Source organism: Furipterus horrens, unplaced genomic scaffold (assembly GCF_987537825.1).
Source record: "Furipterus horrens unplaced genomic scaffold, mFurHor1.1.pri manual_scaffold_10, whole genome shotgun sequence".
Classification (NCBI taxonomy): Eukaryota; Metazoa; Chordata; class Mammalia; order Chiroptera; family Furipteridae; genus Furipterus; species Furipterus horrens.
The window spans coordinates 102,153,113-102,166,910 of NW_028327180.1; positions in this window are offsets into that span (position 1 = coordinate 102,153,113).

Sequence of the window (13,798 nt, forward strand, 5' to 3'; positions counted from 1 at the left end):
CGCACGCCAACCTCGCCCTCCTCCGCAGGGCGTGAGCTTCCCCTGTGCCGCGAGCCCCACGCGCCTGCCCCGCACGCCGGGGACGCGGGCTCCTTCCCGTGTTTGCGCCCGAAAGCAGCGCGCTGTGCGCGCCCCCGCGGCTCCCTGGGCTCCGGGGAGCGTTTCCTGGGACAAACCCGGTGCGTGACGCCAACAGGCACCCACACGGCCCGCGACCCCGCCGGCGGCTCCTTCAGCCGCTCCTGCTGTCGGTCACCGCGTCCACCGCCCACCCCGTGAGGTGCCTGTCCCTCGGTCCCCATTTCCTGCGGGCAGCTGGCCTGGGCCCCACCCTTCCCTGCGGGGGTCTCCTCTGATGTGCTGGGCTGTGCGTGGTGTCGTCCCCCTGCGATGCCGTTCCCGCCCCCCTGTCCCCCTCCAACCAGCCGCGCTGTCGCGGGGACGCAGACACTGGCCGGGACCCCCCAGCACGTGGATCCTCAAGATGACGCCCCATCGTCCCCGGGAGATTTTATTTACGGCGGAGACAGGAATCCAATTTCTCTTTCCCCTCCGAGTAGCTAATTGTCGGGGCGGCTGTTCAATCAGCTCCTTCCCCAGCACCCCCGCCCCCGTCGCCATAAATCACGGTCGGGGACAAGCAGGTCCCTTGGGCTTGGTTCCTTCCTGCGGCCACGCGGCCACCTGGGGTCGATGCTGAAGGGCCTTAATCACAGACCGCACAGGGGGTGGCGCTGGAAGGGGACTCGCGGGCGCTGGCCCGGCCACGTCCTTGTTGTCTGACGTCACACTCGGGTGGCAGGCAGACAGACGCAGTGACGCCTTCGCCGCCGGGACAAGGCGTCTTCTGCCCGGGCTCCTGAGCCATGTGACGTCAGCCTTGGTGATGCGGACCCGTGTGACCGAGGGTGCCCCACACAGGGTGCAGCCCCGGACACGGAGCATGTCAGACGCCAGAGTCCCCGCAGGTGGCCTCGCACTCCCTGAGGTTCCCCGGCTTGAACTCCGCGTAAAGGCAGCGGGCGCGCTCCTGCTGATGGGCCCCCAGACGCCGTGGCCGGCTCCCGTGACCGCGTCACTGCCAAGCCGCTTCCCTCCCCGCATTCCATTAAGGAAGTGCGTTTAAACCAAGATGAGGCCGTCCCGGCAAACACCGTCATCACCTTGCCCCCACCCCCCGCCCCATCTCCTGCGCCCCGCAAGCTGAGCCGCACTCGCCGCCCTGAGCTGGGCCCGTGGGCACCTGGACCACCCACGGTGCTCACCGTCTTGGAAGCGACATTTATAGATGGAACATGAACGTCTTCAGAGACAGACGTGTACACGTGTGTAGCCCAAGCCCCCACAGCAGCGAGAACACTGCCCTCGTTCCAGAAACTTCCCTCCTTCCCCTGGCAGCCCCCAGCTCCTCCCCATGGGGTGCAGCCCTCGGGTTTCTGGCTTCACAGGGACGCAGCCGACCCCACGGTACCCGCGCACAGGGCCGGCCACCCTGCCTCACAGCCACCGCATGGGGACCTCCGCGCGTTTATGGGGCTTTCCCTGTGTGAGCAGGACCCCTGGCTGCCCTCCGTCTGTGACACAAGGCAAAGCCTGAGCCCTCACAGGTGGTGGCCCTTCAGGCAGGCGTGGCCACGTGAGGCCCCGTTCACGCGCAGGTGCGGCCGGTTAGAACTGCGGCTGCGCCTGTGCGGCCTATCCTGCCGCCGAGCTCCTCGCGAGGAGCTGCTGGAAGCCGCCGGAGCCAAGCCGACGCGGTGCCCCCTCTGCGCTCAGCCCCTCTTCCCGCCGGGTCCAGTCTCCCCACCGGTGAGTTGGCACCGTGTCCCCAGAGGCCTCCCCAGGGACCCTGGGCGTCGGGTTTCGGTTTGTGTGGGTCTCACTGCGAGGACAGCGGACCCCGTGCGCATCCCACGCGGGCGGCCCGCAGCGCAGTTCTCCGCCCGTGCGCGGGCCGGGTTGCTTTGCTCTCTTCCTTGTGGATCGCTGGAACCCCCATGTCTTTGGGGAGCGCGTGCTGCCAGACATGTGTGCGCCCCGGCTTCTGGGGGCTTGCTGATTTATTCGCTTAATAACGTCTCCAGATGAACGAAGTTTCCAATTCTAAACAAGCCCGATGTTTCACTCGGTAATGGTTGCTTTTGCACAGGTTCAAGGTGTCCGGGCGTGGCCCAGGAGTCCTCTCTGTCTTCTTCTGGGAGCTCCCTGGTGCCAGGACCCCACCTCGGGCCGCTCGTGTGCGTCCGGTGAGGCCACTTCCTCCCTGATGAAACCCTGTCATCCCAGAACCAGTGGCTGGGGGCCGTCTGTGGGGTCAGCGGGCAGCGTGTGCGGGGAGACGGGGGCTCTGGCCTCCCGCCCAGTGGCCCACCCCCGTGATCCCGCTGCTGGAAACGAGGTGTCTGCAGAGTTCCGCCCCATTCACGGTCCATGCTAACCGTTCCCTCTGGGTTCCCGCGCTGACGTCTGCTTTCCCCGCCGTGAGATCAGCCCATCTCGCGGGGCAGTGGTCCTGGGCGGTCAGGCCTTGTTTGCAAGCGGGGGCAGCGTCCACCCCGACACAGTGCCCTCCCCCCAGCCTGGCAGGGTGGGCTGCTCCGGCGCGGATTGCAGCGTGGACGGCGAACAGGGGTTAATTCAAGCACCTGCTCCTCCGCGTCCGTAGAGGCGGGCGGACTGCGTCTTGGCTTGACTCTGCGTGCCGGCTTGGAGCTGTCGACCCCGCCGCTCCTGGCGTGGTCCTGGTACACGCTCTCGGTACACGCTCCCTTTCAGACCTCGCTGGGGTCAGCCTGCTGGCTTCTAAAGCAGGGTGTGGGGTCTATGTTACTGAGGCGTGTTCTGAAATTTTCTTGTCCCGTCTGTCGGTGTTGGGACCAGGGCCATGACACCGCACACAGTGTGACGTCCCTCGCCCGCCCCCAGGCCAGGAGGGCTGGGCGGACGTGGGGCTCTTTCTCCCTTAGGTGTTCGGTGGGATTGACAGGGAAGCTGTCCAGGCGGGAGTCTAGTTTTGCCGTGGTTTTAAGTGTGGGCTTCATTTCTTTAACTGACAGGGGACCAGCCAGTTTATCTGTTTTTTCTTGAGTGAGCTTTGGTGGCTTCGGCCTGGAGTCTGGTCCCCGCAGTGACAGAATCCCTAACGGTGGCCCGCGTCCATCCACGCCGCTGCCGGTTTATTACTTGCCACCGCCTCTTGAAGTCTGGCTGAAGATTTATTAATGTTACTGACCTTTTCAAAGAACCAGGTTTGGGTTTCATTGATTTTTTTTTTTTTCTGTTGTTTTTCTCTTTTCAGTTTCACTCATTTCTGCTCTTTCTGTCCCTCCCTTCCTGCTGCCAGCTTCGGGGTTAATTGGCTCTTATTTTTCAAGTTTTGGTCTGCATCCAGCCAGAAGCCACGCCGTCACTTAAGCAGCGAGGCTTAATATAAAGAACTATCGGGCCGGGCCAGGAAAGCGTCAGCAAAGCGGGGGAGAGAGCGCCGCAGGGAACCCCGGGCTCGGAGCGCGGGGCCGGGCCTGTCGGGGAGGAGCAGGCGCAGCTCCGGGCGGCGCAGCGTTGGTGGCTTGGGCGCAGGGGCCCTGGGTGCCGGGCGGGGGTGCCGGGCAGGGGTCGGCGCAGGAAACGCAGGTGAGCTGTGCGTGGTGGGGGCAGTGGTGGGGGCACGAGAGGGACTTGGGAGCTGCAGAGGCTCCGCGTGCACCGGTGTGACGCTCCTCGCTGACTGTCCCGCCTGCGTCCTGGTCTGGGACCATCAGAGCCGTCAGCGGGGGCACCACGCGGCCAAGCGTAAGAGCAGGATAAACCCGCATGCGGTAGCTCACAGGTTTACGTGGGAGACAAACACGTCTAATCAGTTTTCATTCAAGCAGATAATAGACCTTGGAGTTTTATGTGTAAACATTCAGAAAGACTGACAATGTATTAAAACAATAAAAAAATCAATATTTATGATAGGGACTATAGTCTCACACTGCAATGCACTACAACGTGTAATTAGGAAGCATTTTATCATTAAATGAGAGTTTAAAATGTTCTCCTGAAGAAGCCTCAGGTTGGAGAGCAATTTAAAAACTTCACAATGATGAAGAAGATGCTAGAGATTCAACGTGCGGCTCAGACGGAGGAAGGAAGAGCACGTGAATGTCTCCATTGTTTACCAGGAAACGAGAAAAGCCCGGGACTTACCTGAGAACACACCTGAAGGGAAAACGGGGGGAAGGCCTAAGCGAGAAGCAGAATTGATGTTAAACGCAGCTGGCTGGTGAGCCACGTCGGCTCTGAAGCCCGTGCGGGGCCAACACTGATGCGCTGCTCTCCGGTCCCAGCTGCCTTTGGGGCGCAGCCGGCCGGGCATGCGGCGCGGTGGGGAGACCGTGACAGGAGCGTGTCTGAGCGTGTCCGCGGTGGCTCCCGTGTGTGTGAAGTTCACACGCCACTGTGACCGTGTTGCTTTAGGCAGGTACGTTAGCTTCCCTGGGAACCCTGGAGTGGTGGCCTCAGTTCCCGGAGGGAGCGTGCTGGGCCCCGCAGGTGCACTAGAACATTCCAGGGTGACGCACGCCAGGCGTGACCCCGAGGACCCGGGAGACCCTGGGGTGGGCAGGGCCTAGGCCACCAGCAGGCTCCCAGGAGGTTCCAATGGGGGCTGAAGCGCAAGAGGCCCGGACCCAAGGCCCTGAGGCTGGGGCCTGCCAGGCCGTTAGGAGGGTCGGAGGGACAGACCACAGGAGCAGGGAATTCTGGGCGACCGAAGATGACAGGCATGTGACTCCAGAGGCTGGGCACCCTGGCTGGATCCCCGGGGGGCGGGGGCCAGCGACCCAGGCCTGAGGCCAGGACTTGGCATGCGCTACACCCCCAGAGAGAGCCACGCAGAAGCACTGGTCCTCAGCCAGCAAGGACAGCGCCTCAGCCCCGTCCCGGGAGCCCCAGCTCAGCCGGCCCGGCCCTGGGCTGGAACTGGGGTCCACGTGCTCTGCACGGACCCCAAGTGGCCGGGAAGGCACTGGCCGGAAGCAAACACAGGGTTTCTCAAAGGAACATACCTCACGGCAGGCCTTGCAAGTCCCACAGTGAAGGTCCCACCTGTTTGCCTGTGTAACTCACGGACTCGGCCGGGAGGGAGACACGGGACTTGGCAGAAGCAGGAGAGGAAGCAGACGTGTCAGTATTTTAAAGACGCAAACTGGGGAAGTGGAAGCGGGAGTGAGGAAGAGGAGGGGCTGCACCCAGCACCCTCGGGAACGGAAGGCCCTGGAAGATTGACCAACACAGCGGGGGTCGCAGAGTTCCGCGTGTGCACAGCCGGAGCCCATCCTGCCCATAAACGTGAACGTGTGGACGAAACAGTCAAGTTCCCGGGAAAGTACAAATGATCAAAACAGATCCCAATCTGCCGCCCGAGTCGTACGGTGATACCAGCTAAGATGTAACCCGAGTTTTGGAAATCTCCCCATAACACAGAAACCAGACTCAGCCTGTCGTCCCCAAAAGAGAGGAAAAATCTTAATATTTGACGAAATCATGTCCCAAACTCCCCAACTTTGGTGAGAAACATGAGTTTACAGAACCCTGATTTCTCCTTCCGGTCTATACAAAATATAAATCAAAATGGGTCACAGACTCGTCCGGCCACCGCTGCGTGACCTGGGGCGGGTCCTGGGCTGGTCTGTGCTTCTGCCTCCTCGTGGGTCAAGGGGGGTGGTGTGCCGCTGGCACCCACCGGTCGGCGTGTCCGGGGTGACTGGCCAGCACCGGGTACAGAGGGTCCTGAGCAGCACCTGCCCAGCATGCGGGGCTCCTGGGGGGTTCCGGGAGTCTGTTCCCAGTGTCGTGCACACGGCCCGGCCAGTGGCCGGTGATCAGTTACTCGTGGCTGGGGGCCGGCTCCCAGCACCCGCGTCTCAGATTCACGGCGGGGCCACGGGATAGGTGCTGGTCTGATGCCCCTGTGACCGGGTCAGGGCGCTCTGGTGAGTTCACACTCCACTTCTTCATGGGGGTGGGACCGATCACCCGTAGACACACACCCGCAAACTTACACATGCAATGTCCTCTACGCCTGGGCTTGTAAAAAACAAAGAGACTTTGAATAAAAGGGGAGACTTATGAGGTGGCCACATCAGAAGGCCTAATATTATGAAGATGTGATTTTCCTCCAAGTTAGTCTATAAATGGAAAGTAATTCCACACAAAAGCCCAGCAAGGCTTCTGGACCGTGATACGGTGATGCTGATGTTCCCCGGGAAGCACATGTGTGGGGGAGCTGCCAGAAAACACAAAAATATAAGAGAGAAATGCAGGGGCCTTACCCACCAGCTGCTGAGCACGTCCCTGGCTCACGCGGTCCCTCCGTCTGGGACCCGCGAGGGGGCAGCAGACGCAAGCGGGGCAGACGCGGGCTGGGGGCGGCGTTTCCAGCCAGTGGACGCGGTGTGCTGCTCAAACACCCGGTCAGCCTTTTGGAAGACACATTCTGAGGTCCCTACTTCATACACAGACCAAAATCTACTCCAGTGTTAAATGTTTAAGATAGAAACACGTCTCATTTAGGCACTTCTATCTTCTTTTCTTCTCTCTCTTTTTTTTAGTATATTCATTATGTTGTTACAGTTGTCCCAATTTTTTTCCCCTTTGCTCCCCTCCACCCAGTACCCCCTCCCCTCCAGCAATCCCACCCCCTGAGTTCATGTCCATGGGTCGTGCATGTAAGTTCTTTGGCTTCACCCTTTCCTATATTATCCTTAACTTCCCCCTGTCTGTTTTGTACCAACTGATAATGCCTCTTAGTTCCTGCACCGTTTCCCCATTTCTCCCCCTCCCCCCTCCCAGCTGATAAACCTCCACATGACCCCCACACCTATGATTCTGTTCCTGTTCTGGTTTGCTTAGCTGGATTTTGGTTGTATAACACGGTCTTTATGACGCTGAGCTACGTTCCCTCTGGACTCAGTTTGTTGAGAGTAGTCGTCAGAAAGGATGTTGAATTTCGTCCAACGCCTTCGCGGCCTCTGTTGAGATGATCACATGATGTTTATCCTTCGTGTGTTAGTGGGGGTGAATCGCCCTGATTTGTGGGTGTGGAACCGGCCCTGGCTCCCTGGAAAAACCCCACCAGGTCGTGGAGTGTGACCCTTGCACTGTCATTGCACTCATTCTGCTCGTATTTTGTCGAGGGTCTTTGCATCTGTGCTCATCAGGGACGCTGGCCTGGGAGCTTCCTGAGGCTCCTTGTCTGCCTGTGCTGTCAGGATACTGCTGGCCTCGGAAAGTGGGGTTGGAAGAGTTCTCCTCTCTTTTTAAATGGTTGATAGGTTTGCCGGGGAAGCCATCTGGTCCCGGACGCTGTTTGTGGGGAGGTTCCGATGCCCGTTTCAATGTCCTTACTAGGAATCAGCTGTCCGGACTTTCTGTTTCTTCACGACCCAGTCATGGTAAGTTGTACGTGTCTGGGAATGTATCCACTTCTCCGGGCTCTTCAACTTGTTGGCTACGGTTGAATTTCTGCGGCGTCCGTTGTAACTTTCCTTTCCTTTCGGCTTTGTTTGTCCGTCCCTGTTCTTTTTGCCCTCGGCGAGTCTAGCCAACAGTTTGTCAAGTTCTTCTTTTCAAACACCAGTTCTTCATTGCCTTGGTCTTTCCATTGTCGTTTAGTCTCTGTTGTACGTATTTCCTCTCTGATATTTGTCATTTCCTTCCATCACTTTGGGTTTTGGTTCTTCTTTTATTCCCCGGTGGTTGAGGTATAAAAGCAGGTGCTTTACATGAGACTTTCCTTGTCTCCTGATGAGGGCGGTTATTGCTCGTGTGGGAGCCTCTATTAGGGCTACGCACCTCGTGGTCGGTGTTTTCTTCTTCTGGCCCACTGGCTGTTCCGGGCACGCTGTTCAGTCTGCACGTGTTTGTCCGTGTCTCCGTTGCCTCCGGTAACTGACGTGTAGTTTCATACCATCGTGTTTGGAAGAAGACGCTTGATGTGGTTTCAATCTTCGGAAACTGACTGACTTTTGAGGCTGAGGGTGTGGTCTGTCCTGGAGAATGTTCCACGAGCACGCGAGCAGATGTGTATGTGTTGCTTTCGGATGGAATGTTCTGTGATTGTCTGGTGAGTCCACCTGGCACAACGTGCCCATGAAGGTCACGGTTTCCGGTTGGTTTCCTGTCCGGATGACCCGGCCACTGGTGAACGGGGGGCATTGGCGTCCCTTGTCACATCTGTGCTGCTGTTTCTCCCTTCAGGGCGCTAAATATTAGCTTCATATACTTAGGGGCTCCAGGGCTGAATGCAGAAGTACCTCCGGATGTTGTACCATCTTCCTGGACTGACCCCTCATCGTCCTGCAGTGACATTCTTGTCGCTCATCGAAATCTCTGCCCCAAAGCGTATTTGGTCTGAGTGCAGCTACCTCGGCTTTACTTTGCTTCCCGTTGGCGTGGGATGTTACTTCCCGCCCTTGCCCCTGCAGTTCGTGTGTGTCCTTATACCTGAGAGAGTCACTTGTAGGCAGCATATGTGTGGGCCTTATTTTAAAAATATTTTTTTAATTTATTTTTAGAGAGGGGAAGGGAGAAAGAGAAGGAGAAAAATGATACGAGAGAGAAACATGGATCAGTTTCCTCTCACGTGCCCCCAACCGGGGACCCGGCCCACAACCCAGGCCTGTGCCCTGACTGGGAATTGAACCGGCGACCCTTTGGTTCTCAGGCCAGAGCCCAGTCCCCTGAGCCTCACCGGCCAGGGCGAGGTCGGTCTTATGTTTAATCCTTCAGCCACTCTGTCTCTTGATTGGAATATTTATTCCATTTATATTTAAAGAAATTATTGATGGATACGTACTTACCGCCATTTTGTTCATCGTTTTCTGGCTGCTCTGTACGTTCCTCCTGTCTCCGCCTCCTGCTCTCTTGCTTAATGACCTGAGGGTTTTCTGCGGTGGTTCTACCTGTGTCTCTCCTGCGTGTCTACGGTAGACTTTTGCTTCCTGGTTATCACGAGGCTTACGGAAGTCAGCGTATATTTAAACAGTCTATTTTAGGGTGATAACAAGTTATATTTGAATGCATTCTAAAGCACCACGTTCCCCTCCACGCCCAGAGTCTTACGTTTTGCTGTTACACCTGCGTCTTGCGCCTTCCTCAGCAATTCTGCTCAGTTTCACTGCTGTTCTCTTTTCTCCTTTAGGCAGCTTTGCACGAGGTCACCTGCCACCTTTACAATATTAACTCGTCTGAACTGGACCGTACGTGTGACTTTACCGGGGAAGTTTATACCTTTAGGTTTTCTTGCTAATTACCACCCTTCTCCTTCCGCCTAAGGAAGCGGCTCTAATATTTATTGTAAGGCGGGTCTAGCGCGCTGAGCTCGCGTCGCTTTGGCTGGGCTAGAAAACACCCCGTCTCCTTCGGTTCTGAATGATGGTGTCACCAGGTAGAGGATTCTTGATTGGACGGTTTTTTCTTCTGGTATTTTGAATACATCTTGCCACTCCCTTCTCGCCCACAAAGCTTCTGCCAAAATATCTGCTCATACTCTCAGGGGCGTCCCCTTGCCTGTGATACGTTGTTTTAACATTCGCTCCTTGTGTTTACCCCGCGCACCCATCAGGTCCTGTCCCAGGGCTCACGCCCGCCCAGCCACGGGGGGCAGCGGGTTCCTGGCACGTCTGCCTGCGGCATGCGGGTCCCGAGCCTGCTGCGTTCACGGCCTGGGGGGCAGATGCCAGAGTGGGAACCCTGGTTACACTGGGTGATTTCTCTCTTCTTCTTCATGTCCAGCTATTTTCTAAAGTTTGTCTAATAAAAGGGTCACTTTTGAGATTGAGAGAAATAATACAAGTTACCATTTTATAAAATACCATCCTTGCCCCACTGCCCACGACCCAACTCTGACTTCTTCCCGCCTGCGAGGTGGGCTCAGCTGAACACGAGGCCCCAGGCTGGTGCAGGGGTGGGGCCTCGTCCCCGTGTCCCCTCCGGTGGGAGCCCCCCTCCAACTGCCCGCCTTTGCCATGCCAACTCGATTGTCCTTCAGGCTCTCAAGGGCTGACCTCCTGAGGTCTCCTGACGCTGCAAGGGAGATGACACCCCCCCCCCCATGTCCCCCAGCACCTCCTCCCTGCATGTAGGATGTCAGGCCGGCCACAGCGCCTCCCGTCTGCCTGCCTCGCCCCTCGTGCCCCTACCCCTCGGTCTCCCCAGGATCCTACAAGAATGGACTTCTGCCTCTTGGGTCTCTGGCCGTTCAGCCAGGGGGTGCCCCTAGAAGATGGGAGGGAGGGAGGGGGTGACATCGCCCAGGCTGGCTGTCCTCCACCACACGCCCCACCCAGGGCCCTGGTGGTCCTTGTCCCCATGGGCCCAGCTGTGCTGCGCCATCCCTGCGGGTCCCCCACATCTTCTCGCTGGGAACGGTCGCTTTGTAGGGAACCCCCCTACTTCTTTCCTGGTGGACTATGACTGATGTACTCTTAAGGGAGGGGACAGGTTCTGCTGACATCTCTAGCACGTCTGGTGCACAACAGGAGCTCCCAATGGTATGGTGGACAGATGGATGGACAGATGTGTGGACGGATGGGTGGGGGGGTGGGTATATGAAACCTGGGGGACAGAGTCTGGGGTTTCACACTGCGCTCCACGGTCCGCAGGTGGACGCACGTGGGGCTTGGCCTTGCACTTGGCTCCGGTCTCAGAGGGCACTGACTCGTCACCCCTCTCGTGTCCGTGCCCTCTGCCCCCGTGACTGGGGTGACTGTCCCCCTTGAGTGGGCTGCTCTGAGAACAGCATGTCAGCAGATGGGACCCCAGGGCCTGCTCCTGGCCACCGCCTGGTGGTTTGTGGGAGGACAAGGGGCTCAGTCCCCCAGGCGTGCGGGCAGCGGGCAGGTGAGCCGTGTGAGTGTCGGGTTCGTGGGCACGTGGCACCGTCGGGCACAGACGCTGCAGCTCGTGCAGCCCCGGCCCCGGGGGCCGCTGGACCTTCCGTGGCCGCCGCGGCGGAGGAGGGACAGAGGCCGGTGACGGCAGAGCGCACCGTGAGCCTGCGCTGCAGACAGACCAGGCCACAGGGCGGCAGTGCCCACTGGGACGCCCCCTCCGCTGCACCGGAGCTCCGTGCCGGGCCCCTCAGCTGCGCAGCCTCCCCCGCCGCCCCCGGGGAGTCCCCACCCTGCCCCAGCCTCCCGTGCCCGCGCCCGGAGCTGGGTTGCCTGCAGGTGTCCAGTGCCCGGCCGGCCTGGGGTCTCCTTGGGGGGGGGCAGGTCCCTCTCTGGGACCCCGTGGTGGTTGGCACAAAGCCCAGCACATGGCAGGTGTGTAGTAAGTGCACAGGCGTCCCCTCTTGTCAACTCCAGTGTGACTCCCTTCAGGCAAGGACACGGGGACAATACAGAGGAGACCCAAAAACTGAACTTATTTATATAAAGTTGCCTATTGATTCTTTGTGTTTAAACGTCAGTCACCTCCCGAGTGCTCCCCACTGACGCAGCGCACCTGTCAGGCGTGCAGCCCCTGCTCAGAGCCCTGTTCCGGCTCATATGCCGTTGCCCGTTAGTGCTGCTGCCGTTTTTTGTTTCACCTCCTCCGCGTCCGTAAAACGTTTCCCTCTGAGGACTTTTTTCATCCGGGGAAACAAAAAACAGTCGCCCAGGGCAAGATTGGGTGACTAGGGAGGGTGGGGCCAGGGGTCAGGCCATTTTGGGTCAGAAACTGCTGAACACTCAGCGCGGGGCGGGCAGGTGCGCTGTCAATCACCCACCGTGAAACAGACGAACACTGAAGGAGTCTTAAAAAAAAGTTCCCTGAAGCCGAACCCAGCCTCTCACAACAACGCCAGCTGGTGCAGGGATCCAGACGGGCTCCTGGAACACTCAGCTGGCGGGGACGCCTGGACTACATGGGGTGCGCCCTCCAGGAAATTCCGGTTTTGGGGTCCCCTCACATGCGCTTGCGTCCCCAGGACTGGCCTGGCGTTAGAGTGAGTGCAGCCTCTGTCCGGCCCTGGTGTCCAGGGAGGACCAGGCTCCTGGAAGGGCATTTCTGCTGCTCAGAACCCCATACACTCCCCTTCCTCTGTCCCTCTGGGTCCCTGCCTGTCCCCTTGACCCCACGCTCGATGACTGTGTGACATGCCCCTCACGCTCCTGGCCCGTCTGGCCAGCTGCCCTGCCCACCTCTGTCCCCAATCAATAGCAGCTCTGCCTCCTCTGCGGCAGCAGCAGCAGGCTGAGGTGGCCTGGCCAGGGCTGCGTCCATGTGACTATGACTTTGAGGGAGGCAGGCCCTCCCTGGGTCCCCACCTGGCAGCCAAGGGCCCTGCCCCTCCCCCTGCCCCCAGTGTCCTAGGGGAGCCAGGGGCCTGTCAGGTCAAGCAGGGACAGGCAGGGCATGTGGTATCCACAAATATGACCTGTTGAGTGGGGCCCCATGAAGGGGGGGTCCAGTGAGAGCCCCCCAGGGCAGGTGCCCTGTGTGACGGGCAAGACCTTAAAGGGGTCGCCAGGCACACCTGCCTGAAGACGGGAGGCTGGCCCCGCGCACAGCACCACACAGGGTCAGCACCGGGCCTGTGGAACCACTGTTTCCTCTTGGCTCAGAAAGGTGCCGACACTAGAAACAGCGCTGAGGAGAGGGGTGAGCACCCTGTCACTGGGGGTATGCAAGGAGGGCTGCTGGCCTGGGCTGCTTCCAGCAGGGAGCCAGCAGGGCCGGGAACCCGCCGCCCTCCCTGTTGCAGCGTCTCTGGGGCTCCTGCAGGCCCGCCGCCCACTGGTGCTTCACTGGGTCTTCACGGGAAACGTAGATCAGGAAGGGGACCCGCTGGGTAGAGGGGGTGGTGGCAGGTGGGCGGCTCAGGAGGGTGGCCCGGCTGTCGGTGGGACGTGGGAAGCAGGCCCTGGGCTGGGGGCCGGCATGGGGCCCACGAAGGATCCGTCCTCCTCAAGCCCGGCTCTGGTCCCCACTGCCACCCGCACTCAGAGCTGCCGACGGTCTCCAGCCCCGGCTCAGCTGCCCCCCAACCCCCATGGGCTCTCAGGCACCCCTGGCGCCACTCGGGGTCACCCGGTGTCTCCGGAGAAGGGCTCAGTGGTGTCCCATCAGGAAACCGCCCCGTCGGCCAGACACGAGAGAAACCCCACACTCCCCCCGAAGCTCATAGTAAAGACACGGTACAAACACGTATGCGGGATTTTCCTTTGCAGAATTTTTTTAGTAGACATAGTCCTTTTTCTCTTTCTCATTTTACAGCAAACTTTGCAAATATAGAAATATTTCTTCTGTACATTAGGACGGTAACAGCGCACAGTGCAGGCGGAGCTGCACGCACCCCAGCCCATGCCCTGTGGCCACAGGCCCCCCGTGAGTCCCCAGCGTGCCCGGAGGCCACTCGGCCGCCTGTGGTCGCTCTTCCCTCTGTGGTGGCCTCCAGAGGTGGCAGCGGAGGGACGACTGAACAGTCCACAGAAAACCACGGGCAGCGATCATGCGAGGAGCTGGGGGCCACGCTCCCCACATCTTCTGTTTTGTCTTTTTAAGAGAACTTTACTTTTCTTATTTTATTAGAAAAAGAAAGAGACAGAGAGAGGAAAAGAAGGCAGAGAAGAATCAAAACAGGAAAGATACTGAAAAGTTCCCCTCCCCCACCCCATCCCTAAGACACAGTTTTCCGAAGTCCCTTGTGTGTGTGCATGTGTGTACCCAGTGTATGCATGTGTGTACGCATCATTTGCACGTGCGTAGTGTGCATGTGTGTGCACGGTGTGCGCGTGTGTATGTAGTAGGTGTGTCCACAATGTGT